The 12292-nt window shown below is 42.3% G+C and overlaps 2 pseudogenes; both read right to left on the bottom strand.

Annotated features, from left to right (window-relative positions):
- Positions 1–496: 496 nt before the first annotated feature.
- LOC103287988 (integral membrane protein DGCR2/IDD-like) lies at positions 497–9214 on the bottom strand (annotated as a pseudogene).
- Positions 9215–10026: 812 nt separating this feature from the next.
- Positions 10027–10984, bottom strand: LOC103287878 (ribose-phosphate pyrophosphokinase 1-like; annotated as a pseudogene).
- Positions 10985–12292: the final 1308 nt, after the last annotated feature.

The raw sequence follows: 12292 nt of genomic DNA, 5'->3' as shown, positions 1-12292 counted from the left end.
TCAATTTGCATATTTGTCTATTATTAGGTAGGATTAGTAGCCGTATGTGAATTTTCTTTTCTTTGCATTCTCACCTACACTTGCTATTTGGCTTCTGTTATGTTTGGCAATCTGGGAGGTGTGCAATGGTATTTCAATCTGTTTTAATTTGTATTTAGCTGATTACTAGTGAGGGTGATCATCTTTTTATGTATTTAGTGTCCACTAAGATCCTTCTTTTCTAAAGATTGTTTTTCTTATATTTAGGCCTTTTTTTCTACTAGGATGTTCATTTCTTTCACATAAATTAGTCATAGTTTTTAAAAAATCTTCTCTATGCTAGTCCTTTGCCAATTATATTTGTTGCAGATGTCTTTTTCCACTTTGTTGCTCATTTCCTTCTCTTTCTAAGATGCCTTTGGATGAAGAATTTTTAATATCAATGTAATTCAATTTATCATTTTTTTCTTTCTGGGTAGTAATTTTTGTATTTTAAAATATCTTTCCCTCCCTTGAAATCAGGGTCATAGAACACGCTAACAGGGTTGATGGAGGCCTCATAGGGTGGTGGTGGGTCATCAGGCTGGTCAATGTCTGGGAACTTGTACGAAATGTATGGAGGCGGAGGGTTACGGAAGTGGAAAGTCCTGCCTTCTCCATCATCAGAAAGGTGCAGCAGCTGCGTCTGGGCCATAATCAAAGCCGGGGATCCTCTGGTCAAGGTTAAAGTGGTGCAGGTTTGCTCCAATCAGAGACTCAATGTGCTCTCGGTGGACCCTGAAAAGCAGCAGGGACAGGATGAGAAAGGAGGAGATGCAGCTAACAATGAGACTCATCCCTCTGGCCATGGCGTCGAACAGGCCATTCCCATCTGGGCCCAGGCACAGGAACTTGCAGCACTCCGGGGTGTCCTTGCGGTACTGCTGGCAGCCCTGGCCATGCCATCTCTGCTCCTCTTCATGGCAGATGGAGCTCAGTCACGGGTCCTCTCCTTTGCGGTGAAGTAAAACTCTCCACCCCCCACGTTGTCCTTGCTGTCAGCACACGTTTGACTTTTACACAGAAATGAAGACTCCTCATAGCCATTCTCCGCATGGCAGCCTCGCGGGCCTCCGTGCGGAGGGCGGGGAAGTGGAAGCACCGGAGCTGGGCGCAGAGCTGGTTGTTCCTTTCAGACGTGGCCGAGGCACAGGTGGGGCTGGGGCAGGATGCCTCCGAGGACCCAGCGAAGGCTCCTCCCAGGGGCCTTCTAAGCAGCTGTTCCTGCCGGTGACCACACACCAGGAGCGAACCCACAACGTGTACTGGTCCCGCCGAGCGAAACTCCGTGGTGGCTGGTCCCACTCTTGGGCCAGGACGCAGCGCAGCTCCTGGTCGGTGGGGAGGGTGGCGAGGGGCTGCGGACCGCAGGCAGGTCTGTGTCACGGCCCAGGAACGCTCCCCACGTGGGGAGACCCTGCAGCAGCCTTCACAGTGGTGCCGCCGGCCCGACCCTTCCCTGGGAACATGAAGGAGGCCGAAGGAACAGGCCGCACCGCACTCACTGAGTGGAAATGCGTGGGGCCGCCCCCGCGGGCCGCCCGGCCTGGGATCCACAGCTTCCTCCCCAGGGGAAGGTCGCGAATGCCAGTCCCTTCTGGTGGCAGCGGCTCGGGGGCGGTGAGCACGAGCAGGAAGGCACGCTGTCTGCCTTGGGCACCGTTTATCCTCCATTCATTGCCCCAGGCAGCTGCGTGTGTGACCCCGCGGGGAGCTGGGTGGGGTCTGGGGGTTGGGGGACCAGGCGTGAAGAGGTGGCGGCAGAGGGCTCCGGTGGGCCGGACTGCACAGGCCTCGGGTTCTGACGCACTCTGGACTGCAGCCTGGGGTTCCGACTGCAGCCTGGGGTTCGGACTTCAGCTCCCTGCTAGATGGTGGCCCTGTTTCTTAGTCCTAGTGGGTTTGACTCAATGGATAGAGCCTCGGCCTGTGGACCAAAGGATCTTGGGTTCGATTCTGGTCCAAGTCATGTACCTTGATTGCAGGCTCCTGGTCAGGGCCCGTGGAGGGGGCAACCAATCCATGTGAGAGAAACACATCGATACTTCTGTCTTTCACTCTAAAAATCAATGGAAACTGGTGAGGATTTTTAAAAAAAATAAATAAAAATTCTTGCAGGCCCAGGCCCAGTGGCTCAGAGTGTCATCCTGATATGCCAGGTTTGCAGGTTTGATCCCCAGTTAGGGCACGTATAAAAATCAGCTGATGAATGCCAACAAATCAGTGTTTCTCTTTCTAAAAATCAATAACTAAAAAAAATATCAAAAAACAATTCTTGTGGCAAAGCAGCACACAGGTTGAAAATTAATGCCCTAGATCATTTATTTATAACTAGAGGCCCAGTGCACAAATTCGTGTACCGGTGGAGTCCCTCAGCCTGGCCTGCGGGATCTGGCTGAAACCAGCTCTCCGACATCCCCCAAGGGGTTCTGGATTGCAAGAGGGTGCAGGCCAGGCCAAGGGACCCCTCTGGTGCATGGGCCAGCCAGTCTTGCTCAGTCCTGATCACTGGACCCCAGCAGCAAGCTAACCTACTAGTTGGAGTATCTGCCCCCTGGTGCTCAGTGCATGTCATAGCAAGCAGTTGAGCCGCCTTAGCATATCATTAGCATATTACGCTTTGATTGATTGAATGGCTGACCAGAGGACTGGACACTTAGCATATTAGGCTTTTTATGTAGGATTTGTAATAAACCTCTTTCCCCTCCCCCCAGTTTATAATAACACTTCTGTCATATATCGCATTTCCCTCAATTTGTGATAATCTTTCCCTCCATGTGTAGTAACATCTCTGTCATGTATCACACATTTATATGTGTTTGTGTTAATTTCTGGGCACTCTTTTCTGTTCTCTTGGTCTATTTATATATCTCCTCAGCATTACTAACAGTCATGTTTACTCTAGTTTGTAATAATTGGTACCATCCTGTGGCAGATTTCTTTCTAATCCATCCAATGTAGCCTTGAGATATAACATTCTAGGTTCTAGGGGTCAGCACATGCCCTCAAGGTGGGAGTCATTTGAGTACCAATTTATCACACTGCATTCCTAATGCTTCATTTTGTGGCATCTGAGGATTTCCTTTATTTCTTGGATTCTTAGATATGCATTTAAAAGAATCTTTATTAGAAATCATCTCCCATTGGTGTTTTTTCTGGATGTTTTTCAGAATATTCTATTCTCTATATCGCCAGGGGACAAAGCCTACTCTATTTGGCACGGAGAAACTACCTGCTTTCAAGAAAATGTCTAGATTTTAAAGGAAAATATTACTCTAAAATTTTTGAGAGATGAACATGGGGAGGAGGATGGGAAAGAGGAGTTTAGTTTTATGAGTTATTCCCAACATCACACAGTCAATTATTCTTAGATCTTGATAGGTTCTGCCAATATTGCAGAACCTATTAAAATATTGCATCTAGAATGAAATATTTTCATAGAGATGGTTAGCAGCCTACCATGACTTTTTTTTTTTTATAACAAATACTCAGTAAATTTATCTTGGTTGATTGATGATAGTATCTCAAAAGACAACTTTTCAAAAACAAACATTTATATTATCCTGACCATGTGCCAGATACCATTTTAGACGGTTTATAAGTATTAGTTCATGTAATACTCATACAACTTGATGAAGTAGGTAGTGTTATAACAGATGGATTAACCAAACTTGGAATAATTAATTAGGTTGCCTAATGTCAACAGCTGGTAAGTGGTGGAGGAGGGATTTGAATCCAGACAGCCTGTCTCCAGAGTCAGTACTTTTAACCACAATACTATGCATAATTTAGCTCATGTTTCTCGGGAGTTTATTGTCTCTGATAGGTGGTAAAGTCTTAGTGATAGAACACGATCATAAACTTGGAGGGGGAAATAAGAAATTACATGAAGTTATCTCACTACCTATATTTGGCATAATTCACAATAACTTGGCAGTGAAATGTCAAATGTAAGCACAATTTAGAAGTAGACTATAGCATTATATTTTATTCATTTAACACTTTTGAGTATCAGTTATGTGGGGAGTATTTTGCTTCATGCTGAGGTTAAAAATATAAATAAGACAAGCCCTCCTGTAATTCTCACTTATAGAGTCTAGCAGGAAGTTTATCAGAATGGCAGAAGTGGTTTAATTGAACAGAGGTATTTCTCGGTTGTACAGTTGGGGGTGGGAAGTGTAAGAGAAAAAGGTAAACATGTGTAAACACAAGCAAGCTGGAAGAGGAATTGTTTTGACCGTTTGCTGACTTGTTCCTATTGTACCTGTTCTAGTGACCTCTTTCTGTGTTTCTGGGACAGGACCCAGGATTTCTTTCTTCTCTGCTTTGGACACTGCAACTAAGATGTTGATATGATGTATACTTTTGAGTATGTTTGTTTTCGGGAAACTGGTGAAGAAGGAAAAAGAAGATGACATGTCACAGAGTTCACTAGTTGTCTGTTTTCTTGGAGCGTGAAACAGGGAAAGCAAAATTGCAGTGTTGTCAAGTAAAAAGGCAAAAGCTTATCTGCAGGGTGAACGTGGCCACCATGACTTCTCATTCCAGTTGTATAATCAAATTGTATAGGACTTTGAACAATTTGTGCTTGAGCATTTTTTCCCCCCCACTATCGAATGCTCCAAATTGGAAAATAAAGCAGAACCAAAGTATCAAAAATCAAGGCTGATAATAAAATATAGGTGCTCTGAGCTTTTAGGTTATTGTTCGCTTGCAAGTTTTGTATTTTTGTGAACACTTTCACGTCATGTAAATACTTTCAGAAAAATCTGCACAATATGCTCTTCATACAGCGCTGACTCTCCTAGTCCACAATCAGTAATATAGTTTCTTGGGTTCCTCTTCCAGTAGCAGGGATAGCTCCATTCCACGCTTTCCATTTCATCTGGCTCCTTCTCTTTCTGTGACAAATACCATGTAAGAGACCATTAAGTGGCATTCTGGAAAGATAAAACATTCATGTAAATTGATTGAATCAGAATAACCTAATTACCTTATTGATTTTCATACTAAGAAAATGTGTTTGTCATTGCATTTGTCATATGACATTAGAAACCACATAGAAAAACAATTTTAGAAAAATGGAGAAAAGAATTGGGCCAAAGCTTGCAAAGAAATACGTATTGAAATAATTCTTAAGGGGATATTAGTAACAAGATTTGTAGGCTAGATGAAACAAATAGAAAGCAGTAGCATCTTAACAACGAGGAAAGCAAATGGAAGTCAGGCACATAGCATATAAAAGCATTTCAAAGGTCTGGGAAGCCATCCCACTTGGAGCTTTGTGCATTATCCTTCACCTCATATGACAGGAATGGTAACAAGCATCAATAAAGACAGCCCTGAGGAGAAAAGATCTTTAGGTCATAGCTCCTTGCAGAGACTAAAAAAAAATGGTGTTGGTGCTCATTCTTGAGAAGGAAATGAAAGGTGAACATGACTAATGCAGATAAAGTTTGGAGTATAGAAAAGGTTTACGTAAGGAAACTCTTCAAGGATATAACAGTTCAAAAGCAAGAGGGCCTGAAATAGAACGAAGAAGGGACTGAGGTTTAAAGATTGTTATTAAAGAGTGCAGTTCAGATGTGGCAAATAATGGCCATAGGTGGCCCTGGAATTTTTCACTTAGGAAGAAGGAATTTGTTAGATACTTAGGTAAAGTTATAGAACAAAACAGTGAGTGTTGCAAGTATGACCTGGATGTTCTCTTTGGGAGAACTTTTATTTTCTATCTTGGAGTATATCTTATAGGCAGTTTGCTCAGAGGTCAAATATCACATCTCTTGGACAGTTGCTAGTATGTGATATGCTGCATTTACTTCATTGCTGCCAGTCAACAATTTTTGTACATATGAAATTATATTTTGAAGTTTTTATTTACAAGCACATTTATATGTTGACATTAAAACCTGTCAGTGGAGAAAGCTATGTTTACTAACTACATAATGAATACAAAGACATTCATAGGGGCTACTCAGGCAGATTTGGGAGGAGAGCAGAGTTCAATTCAGTCCAATTCAGTACTTTTTTTGTTAAATGAAAGTAAACTGCGTGCACTTGAAACTTGTATTTTCCTGAGCTATATCAGCCTAAAGGTAAAAAATGTGTTTATATTAATTACAGTAAATTATGTTTTTTTCTGGATTTTATACTACCTATTATTTCATTATTTCCATCACTCCTCATATCTCTTCTATACAATTTCTAAGCATCTTCAGGGGTGTCTCCTGTGATTTCATACATAGGTGTTTTTAACGATTGCTAGTTACATAGAGGCATTCTGCTGGATGCTTCTGGTGTCCATAGCTTCCTGCGAGGCACAGCCACTGAGCACCATCATCCCAAATGCCAATGCTGCCCTTGGGTGTCATGTGCTCTGTGAGACCTCCTGTGATATGTAGGGCCCTCAGCCACACTCAACTTCCCCCTGCAGAGATGGGAGGGCGTCTCTTCCTCATGTTAGGTTTTTGGTTTTTCTTTTTGTCATGTGGATATCAAACCTGTGCTGCTTTGTTTAGGTGCCTTAGAAGTTTTAATGAAAAGAATATATATAAATTCTAACCTAACTAGGATTGAGTCAGTGGGTCAGGGCAGATGACTTATTATAAACACTTCGTTTTTTTTCTTTGTTGGTGACTAAGGTTTTGTTATTGAGCCAAGTCATTTATATTCTTTGGGCATATTCATTCCCAAGGGGCTTGCTTCTCAGTCCTGAGTGCATATGGATTTCTTTGTTTCTCTCCTCCACCCATTTCTCCGAGTCTGCCAGAAATGAGCCACTCAGGTAAAAGCTGGGAGATCAGATTGAATGAGGACTCTTAGAACAAAGCAAAACAGAAACAAAATCAATAAAGGGAGGGGAGGAAAAGTAGAAGAGGAGAAATAGGCAAAAAAATATTAAAAGCAAAGAGTAGGTCAGTCTCCCATTCTATTTCCCCCCTTGCTCCATACTTGGAAATTCAACGTAAGCAGTGACTACCTTACAGGCATTCAGCTTGATTCTCTAGTTATTTCAGAGAGAATGCCGGAAATGCACCCCTTCGGTTGCTAAAGAGAAAGACATTCTCTTTATATCTCTTTCTGATTCTCCTTAACTCCTGCCTTATGCTATAATATTTTTGTTGGTGGCTGGCTGCATCTTTATAATATAGTTTTCCATGGCAGACAATCTTTTCCTTCATGCCACTTAATGGTCTTTTATGTGGTATTTGTCACAGAAAGAAAAGGAGCCAGATGAAATGGAACAAAAATTGCTGTGTCAGCCCAGTTTAGAATATCTTTTTCACAGATGTTTCGGTGACCTCAGGAAAGCTTGTGAGTCATCCAAAGCTGGCAGGGCCTCACTTTGGTTCCTTTGGCCTCTGGAAGGTAGAGCTGCACAAGCTCGCAGGCAAGGTGAGACAAGCCCCCGGTGCTGGGACAGCAGGCCATTTCTAAGGCTAGGATAGCTTTCTCTTCTCAAACAGTAGAAGCATGTCATGTTCATTTGCTGATGACCTTAGCTGCAGAGTCAACATCGACTGCAAGCAGCAAAATTAAGAAGGCTATGGCAAGTGTCTATGGCATCATTACAACTTGCTGGATAATTTAAGGTAGTTCATTTTTTTAAATTGAGAGAATTCACAAGCAGTTTTAATAAATAGTACAGAGTTATCTCTTGTACACCTTGCCCAATGGTGTACAATAACCAAGTTATTGATTGACACGGATACAATTCAACAATCTTATTCAGATTCCCTAGTTTTACTTGCACGTGTGTGTATTGTAAGTACATGTGGTTTTGGATATATTAAGTCCTATAGTTTTATCATCTTGTAGGTTTATGTGCCCACCACCATAGTTAAGGTACTGAACAGTTTCAACACAAGGATCCGATATGTTGCCACTTGATAGCCAACCTACCTCCCTCCTGCCCCTATATCATCCTTAAACAATCACTAATCTGTTCCTCATTTCTATATTTTGCCATTTAAATAATGTTATATAAATAGAATCATACACTAGTTAAATTTTTAAAAACACAAACTTTATTTTTAGAGCAGTTTTAGGTTCACAGCAAGTGGAGCAGAAAGTACAGGGAGTTCCCATATACTCCCTGTCCCAACACATAGCCTTCTCCATTACCAACATCCTCCATCAGAGTGGCACATCTACACTAATAAAAGAGAACGATGCAAATTGACTGTACCTTCACGATGCCGACCAGCCAATCAGGAGTGAATGTTTAAATCAACCCAACAAAGATGGTGGGTTAATTTGCATACACAGGCGCTGAGCAGCCAGAGGTGGGGCGGGACGCAGGCATTCTGCACTGCCCCAGCATCCCTGGGCCTCTGGGCAGCATGGGAAGGTGGAAAGGCAGCTCTGGGCCAGAGTGAAGGTGGTGCTGGCAGCCAGGGGAAGGAAGGCCCATTCTTGCACGAATCTTCATGCATCGGGCCTCTAGTATAGTATAAGTGATGAACCTACATTGACACAGCATTTCACCTAAAGTTTATATATAAGTTCATAGTTTATATTTTTATATACAGTTCACTTTTGGTGTTGTATATTCTATAAGTTTAGACAAATGTATAATGACATATACCTGTCATTATAGTACCACACAAAATAGTTTCACTATCCTAACAATCCTCTTACTCTGCCTATTTATCCCTCCTCCCCTCTAACTCCTATAACCATTGATTTATTTACCGTCTCCACAGTTCTGCCTATTACAGAATGTTCTATAGTTGGGATCATATATATCATAGTTGGATTTTGGAATTGGCATTTTTTACACAGTATCATTTTCTGGAGATTCATTCAGGTTGTTGCATTTTCTTATGCAATAATTTGTTTTTTTTATTGCTGGTATTATCTCATGAGATGGATGTACCACAATTTGTTTAATCATTCACCCTTTGAAGGACATCTGGACTGATGCCAGTGTTTAGCTATTTTGAATAAATAAATCTCCTGGGTACATCCAGGCACAGCTCTTTGTGTGAATATAAATTTTCTCTTCCTTGGGTAAAGGCCCAGGAACACAGTTGTTGGGCTGTATTGTGGTGAGTGTTTAGTTTTATAAGAAACTGCCAAATTGTTTTCCAGAAGGGCTGCATCATTTCACTATCCTACCCGCTACATACCAGTGGTTCAGTTTCAGAACATAGCCTTGCCGGCCTTTGGTGTTGTCACTTTTTACTTTAGCCATTCTGATAGGTGTGTAGTGAAATGACATTGCAGCTTTAATTTTCATTTCCCTAATGGCTAAAGATGTTGAACATCTTTTCATGTGCTTATTTGCCATCTGCATATCCTTTCCATGTGAACTTTCACAGAGTAAAATTTTAAATTTTGATGAGGTCCAATTTATTAGTTTTCTTTTTATGGATTGTGCTTTTGCTACCAATTCTAAGAACTCCACCTACTTCTAGATTCCAAAGAATTTCTCTTGTGCATGTCTTTTTCCAAAAAGTTTTAGAGTTTCAGGTTTTATATTTAAGTCTATAATCTATTTTTTAAAAAAATATGTTTTAATTGATTTTTAGAGAGAGAGGAAGGGAGAGGGCTAGAGAAATAGAAATATCAATGATGAGAGAGAATCACTGATTGGCTGCCTTCTGCATGCCCCTTTCTGGGGATCCTGGGCATGTGCCCTGACCAGGAATCTAACCACGATCTCTTGGTACCTGGGTCAACACTCAACCACTGAACCACACCAGCCCGGCTCTGTGATCAATTTTTTTTTTAAACAAAGGAAGGGGTTCACTTTGTTTTTTTAAATCCTCAGAAGTTATCCTATATAATAAGAGAGAAATATGCTAATTGTCTGATATGCCATAACATCATGACCAACCTAAAAGTGGTGGAGAGCTACAGAAGGGTGGGGCAGTGGGCGGAGAGCTACAGGAGGGAAGGGCAGTGAGCTACGAGCAGTGGAGAACTACCAGAGGTGGTGGGCAGCTGAGGCAAGCGGCAGCGAGCTACTCGTGCATGGATTCGTGCACAGGGCTACTAGTTTTCTTATAAAGGGGCATGGCTGAACAGGTAGGAAACAGATTCCCCATTGTGAATTCTCCTGATGGCTTCTGCAAGGGTCATGGAGATGTTGATCACCTGTATTTTGGAGCAATGCTTCATCTTATTTATCCTCCTGAGGTATGGTTTTGGTGACCACTACTGCTTCAAAGGATGCATTGTTAATGCGAGAAATGGCCAGGCTAGAAAACATTCCATGAGTCAAGATAGCATAAACTCTGGTGGCTCCAGTTGAAAGAAGTGTGTCAGTTTTGTGGCAGAATGTGCCACAGGTGTCAGCTTTGTCATCACTAGAATCGTCACCTGATCTTCACGTCTCCTACCAGCACCATGTGGTCCACTTCATTGGCCTTCTTCCATTCTTTGTGAATCAAGGCAAAGTCAACATTCAACAGGTCTGCAATGTAGGTAACTCTCTTAGCTCCTCCAGCATCAGGTGAGACAATAATGCAGTTCCTCTACTCAAATATATTCTCCCTTATCCACTTCAGGACAACTGGTTCTGCATACAAATTGTCCATAGGAATATCAGAAAGCCCTGAATTTGAGAAGCATGAAGGCCCATGGTAATGATATGCTCTGAACCTACTATGGGTGGCATATTTGTAACAAGCTTGGCTGAGAGTGGAACCCAGCTCTTACCCTTCTTATCCTGCCAGGCATAAGGGAAGCATGGTTTGACTGCAATAACTCAGCTGGCTGAAGCAATCTTATAGGCATTTATCATGATCCAAAGCTCCATTAGATTGTCATTAAATTCACTGCAGCCACTCTGAACGACCTAGACATCCTCTCCATGGACACTTTCGTTAATTTCAACACAGGTCTCCTGGTTCCTGAATTTCTTAACCACCACCTTGCCTATCTCCAGGCCCAGGCAGTCAGCAATTTTCTGGAACAAGGCCTGGAGGGAGCTGCTCCTGAAGATTTTGATATTCGGCATCTTGGCCAACTACCCTGGGAACTCTTTGCTCAGCAATCACTGCTGCTGCCAGACTGGAACCAAAGTCAGCCCAGAGACTCAGTACCAAAAGCTTTGCCATGCTACTCCACCATCTCCTCTATGATCTATTTTGAGTTAAGTTTTATATAAGATGTAAGATTTAAATTAAGGTTTTTTTTTTTTTTTGGAGGGGGGCGGGCTATGGATGTTTAATTGTTGCATTATTGTTTGTTGGAAAGGCTGTCCTTTCTTCATTGAATTGTTGCCACAACCTTTGCGGCGGGGTTCAGGACCTGAATATGGGGCCAATGCACAAATGAAAATGCTATACAAGAAATATTAATTTAGAAGGCTTTGGAGGCCAAGTGGAGCCTCTTTCTTGAAGAGACACACCCACTTCTGGCCTGGTCTGCTATTTATTTACTTGAATACCTTTAGTAATGCATACAGGCATATTAAAGGTAAAGTTTGGTAAACAGTAAAAGGATCATCAGGTTAGGGAATTGCCTTGAGCCACTACTATCTCAACAGACAAGGTGTTTAGGGTCAGTCCTGCTAATGCCCAAGGTCCATCAGTCTTCCACATTCCTTGGTGCATTCTCGTGACAGTATCTGCAAGTGGTGGCTGCCCACATCTCCCCCTTTTTGTTTTCTTAATAAATCTTGAAAAGTGTATGCCATCTGTAGAGCTTGAGTCCTTTTAAGACTCTTCATTCTTCATCTGCAGACTAGAAATAGACATATAAGAACAAGAATGAGACAGACATGAGACAGACAATAATGGTTATGCTGAGTCAAATGTAGGGAGATCCAATGAAAAGGATTGAGTTCTTTCATGTCCTTTTTAAATTGCTGCTAGGCATCTAAGGAACTAGTTTGTAGTAGGCTCCATTCTGGGCCATCAGTTCCTTATGGGTCCCCTTCTCAATCACTGTCCCCTATGACATGACAGCAATGATATTCAAGTTCTGGATGGTGGACAAATGGTGGACAATGACAATGCAGGTCCTACCTTCTCTGGCTTTGTCCTGGGCAACCTGTACTGTCACACAGCTGATGACTACTAACATGGCAAGGAAAACATTCTCAGGTGTTGGGGGTTCTTGTTTCCTCACAAACTTGCTCAGCTTTCTGGACTGTCTTCTTCACCATCCCCCAGGTCATCTCCAGACTGTTTCTCATCTGTCTCATTCTCCTCCCATTCCTCATCTTCAGCATGTTGCTTGGGGAGACTTCTATCTATGGCTAGAGTAGTCGATTGTCTTCAGCCACAGGTACAGGGTGAGACTCCAGGTGCAAGGTCCTCAT

This window comes from Eptesicus fuscus, chromosome 2 (assembly GCF_027574615.1).
Source record: "Eptesicus fuscus isolate TK198812 chromosome 2, DD_ASM_mEF_20220401, whole genome shotgun sequence".
Taxonomy (NCBI): domain Eukaryota; kingdom Metazoa; phylum Chordata; class Mammalia; order Chiroptera; family Vespertilionidae; genus Eptesicus; species Eptesicus fuscus.
Note: the sequence above shows the minus strand (reverse complement) of the source record. Positions and strands in the feature narration are given on the sequence as shown.